The sequence below is a fragment of the Macrobrachium nipponense genome, chromosome 12, assembly GCF_015104395.2.
Source record: "Macrobrachium nipponense isolate FS-2020 chromosome 12, ASM1510439v2, whole genome shotgun sequence".
In the NCBI taxonomy this organism is placed as follows: Eukaryota; Metazoa; Arthropoda; class Malacostraca; order Decapoda; family Palaemonidae; genus Macrobrachium; species Macrobrachium nipponense.
In genome coordinates, this window is record NC_087205.1 from 10,383,828 (window position 1) to 10,388,827 (window position 5,000).

The following is a 5,000-nucleotide window of genomic DNA, read 5'->3' on the forward strand; positions in this document are numbered from 1 at the left end:
TAATGTGCATGTTAAACCCTACAGAACAATTATTTCTAAGAAAATGTGGCGCATTTATTTTATTTTCGTTGTCGACACAAGGATCTATTTGACAGTAGATTCTAGCACGTTTGAATTTACGTTACGTTAGGAATATAATGTCTACATTTTATGTGTGAGGGTAAATTCTTGCATGCATTTTAGCAAGCTGAGGACGGATCACGCCTTGTTCATCTTTAACAAGAATATTGTCAGTGTCGTTTTGTATAGTCCTCGATTTTTTCCATGGTTATCAGCTAATAGCTAACATCGAATTGTACTGGCACCTATGACATCACTCTGGCTTACTTTTTGGTGCTAATGTTTCTGTTTGTAGCAAGTTCAAAAGGATTTTGTCGTATACGCAGACGGTATATGGCTTTTTTGTCACATAACCATGAGCTGATAATGTAACTCTATTCACATAACATTCTTCCTTGATGGTAGTCTATTAATGGTGTGGGCAATTTTAGGCAATTTATTATACTGATACAGAAGATGAGGCTGTATATATATATATATATATATATATATATATATATATATATATATATATATATATATAGATATATATATATATATATATATCAATTAATCACATGCAATGAAAAAATATTTCTATCAATGGAAAATAAGACTGTTTTACGGCTGTATTCTTTATTATAATTCAAGTGTAGAGTAATCTTAGATGAAATTGCCCGGAGAAGATAAATTTTTCATGTTCTTTGTGGTTTCGCTTTCACCTTTAAAGAGATCTTCAGCTACACAGTGTTCATTCTTTATAAGGATCACTTTAGGAAAAAAAAAACCATCAAGTTCTTTCATACCTAATACCCTTGAAACATCATGCCATCGATCGGCACTTCCTTGACATGACAACGAATAAACAATAAATTTTCTTTTCGACTAAATCCTCTAATTCATCGTCAAACGGGACTGTAATGTTTGTAACCAATTGCTTGAAATTGCTGTGAAAACATTCTCACATTTTTCACTAGCAACATCAAAAGCTCTCAGGAACTTTGTACCTTTGTACTCTCTCTCTCTCTCTCTCTCTCTCTCTCTCTCTCTCTCTCTGCTCCCTTCTCTCCATCTCTCTCTCTCTCTCAGGATACTTACCAGATATGTTTTTTTTTTCAGACACGGTTTGCGAACATTGCCTCAAGAATAGAGAATTCACTTAATAACCACCATTTAAGTGAATTATTGAGATTTTATTGCAATCTAGATTGTTAAAGGATGACTTCTCCGAGTTACATTCCAAGTTCTTGGTAAACTAAATGGATGACTGCAGTGTTTTAATGCAATTCTCTCGCATTATTGTCTTGTTGGTACTTGCTTGAAGTTATAAACTTCGAACTAGAACAGTAATAAATAATTAACCGCCTTCATGGTAGTGTGAAAGTTGTTAATGGTACTAACTGAACAACTGATTCAGTAGACCATCTGTCACTGTATCTAAACTAAAGGACCAGGCACAAATCCATTATAGCCCTCGTAGCGTGCGGGCTATTCCCATTTTATAGTTAATCCGACGTTAAGTGATATTCGTGGCTTGTTATTTGATTTATATATATATATATATATATAGTATATATATATAGTATTTAATATATATATATATATATATATATATCTATCTATCTATAATAATAGATTTTATATATATTTATATATATTAATATCTATATGTTTGTGTGTGTGTGTGCATATATATATATATATATATATATATATATATATATATATATATATATATATATATATATCTATATATATATATATATATATATATATATATATATATATATAAATGTCTATATACTATATATATATATATATATATATATATATATATGTATATATACATATATATATATATATATATATAATATATATATATATATATATATATATATATATATATATATATATATATATATATCGGTGTTGTGTGTGTGGGTGTGTGTGTGTGTGTATGGGTGCATGTAAAACGCGTGTGGGTGCTTTCGTAATCCCAATATAAAGCCAAATTCATTACTCGCATGTATGTTGATGCATCTATTTTGATACTTTGTCATGAGAGATAATCTTTTTCCCAAAATAGTAAACAAAAAAAAGTTCCCTGGTATTTCTCATACATATTTCGGTCGTTTTTGGTCATTTGGTTGCATTCTGGTCTACTCCCAGATCTTACCAATTTTGCTTCACAAAAGACCACGAGCGAGCAAACTACTAGTTATCCGTAATAAGAAAGGTCGTTCTTTATGTATATGAAAGCGTTGATGGGGAATGATATGGCGAATGCGGTTCTCATGTATATGAGTTCTATTACGCTATTTCTGGGATTACATTCGCTTCGTTCGGGGATATTTACTACGTGGCGCATGTAATTCATCTGGAGAGCTGTATCACGCCCCATTAAATCAAACGCATCTATCTTCGCTTCCATTACTTGCCATCAGTTCCCATCATTACCTCGTAATTATCTAGGTACACTGCCAACTGTGGAATTAAATACGGTAATAGACTGAAGATATAGACGATTTATTCCGACCGTTCTAGAGGAAAGGTCCACCACCGCTTCCGTACGAGTTGAAGGAGATGTGTCACGCGGAGAGTTCGATTGTAACTCCCTGTTACATATCGAGTTCAGAAGCGTTGCAGGAGGACGAAGGTCCGGATGGAATGTAGTAGTAGCAGTTAGGCCAGAGGCCATGCACTGTGATCTGTGAGGCCATTCAGCGGTGAAAAGGAAATTGACGGTATAAGGTTTGAAAGGTGTAACAGGAGGAAAACCTCAAAACAATTGCACTGTGAAACAATAGTTAGTAAATATAGCATATAGGCTAGATCCCATGCCCCATGCACTGGGATCTGTGAGGTCATTTAGCATTAAAAGGTTTGAAAGGTGTAACAGGAGGAAAACCCCAAAGCAGTTGCACTATGAATCAATTGTTAGTAGAGTAAGACATTGAGATGAAAGAAAGAGAATATGAACGGAGATACAGTAAAAAAGGAATACAAAGGGACGAGAGTCTGGATTGCAGATCTGAATACCAATGGAAATTCTGAGGCAATGAAGCGGTGGATGATGCAACGATGGGTATTTGATTGCGCGGTTGCCAACGTGTGGCGAGTTCTCTTATGTATATATATATATAAATATATATATATATTATATATATATATATATATATATATATATATATATATATATATATATATATATATTCCTTACCGATTTTTTTTTAAAATGTGGTCTATTTGTAGTGGCCATCCCGTTATAAAACAGTAAGGAGCAACTAACCTTGTGTGATCTTTCGGGAAAATGCTTTTCAAAGCAGTCTATATATATATATAATATATATATATATATATATATATATATATATATATATATATATATATATATATATAGATATATATATGTATATTATATATATATATATATATATATACATATATATATATATATACCATATATATATATATATATATATATATATATATATATATATATATATATATATATATATATAGTATATACATTTTTCGGGAAAGACTTCAAAGCAGTGTATTTTATTTAACTGATTTTATTTTATTTTCTGATGAAAAATTTGAATTCTTATCGTAATGTCCACCAGAAGAAATAAAAAAAAAAACAATATAAATGACTGAAATTCTAAATGAATTAATAATAATAAAACAAATAAAAATAAAAAAAGACATCGCACACACCGAGGTTATTAATTCCTCCATGAAATTACACTATTTCGTGAACAGCGCTTGGAGCGAATGCTGAGTTATACGGAGATTACACTTTAATTAAGAATAATATCTGCTGGTAAATGGATTCACTTTATCTCAAGCGAGAGTGCGTGTCCGTAAATCTATTGACATTCTTATCTCTTTAACAGCGCAGCGCTGCTGTGCGCATGCAACAAACAGTGCTATGGTAGTTTCACATCAACCGTGCATTTGATGTCTAGGCCAGTCCTTTACGACGCTCCCGATTGGCTGTTGATAAGCCAATCACAGAGCTGAAAACTCTCAGTGTCTCGAGAGAGTTCACATGAGTAGGATATATCTTCCACGTCTCCTGAGGGATACGTCTTTCAGAAGCATCCCTCAGGAGAGGTGGAATATAGGTCCTACCCATGTGAACTCTCGAGAGAGACTGAGAGTTTGCAGCCCTCTCATTGGCTTATCAAGAGCCAATCAGGAGCGTCGTAAGAACGGGCCTAGACATCAAATACGCGGTTAATGTGAATCTACTATAGTCTCCTAGCATTTCTTCTGTAAGAGAGAAAACTGTTCGTATGGCTATTTGTCTGTCCATTTCGCACTTTTTCTCTCCGCCCTTAGATCTTCAGGACTACTGAGGCTAGAAGGCGGCAAATTGCATTGTTGATCGACCACTATCTAGTAATCAAACATACTAAATTGCAGCCTTTTAGCCTAAGTAGTTTGTATTTTATTTAAGGTTAAAGTCAGCCGTGATTATGGGTGTATAGGTGCCAACAGCACACGTCACCATAGGGCCATGGGTGAACGTTTCGTGGGCCGATTCTAAGAGTTGTTTATATCATTATACGCTGTACAGAAAAGTTGATTCGGCGCATTTTGCACTTGCCTTTTTTTATATTCAAAGGAATTACCGAAAACAGCTATCTGTACAACTGAATATAATACGAAAATTTAAGATGGATATGTGATGCATGAAATCCTACACTTTACAGAATTAACCAATCTTCTTACAATTGTATAATACACCAGAGCTTCATTTGATTAAATATAAATACGAGCGACCTAGAGTGGTTATTCAAATACTGGAGAAAAACGGAATATATGTTCTCATTCTTTCAGTGAACTATAGTTGTTTGTGTAAAATGGTTAATAAAAATTGGATTATGTCAAGATTAGCTTAACCACAATTTTTTTCAAAACAATGTATATATATATATATATATATATATATA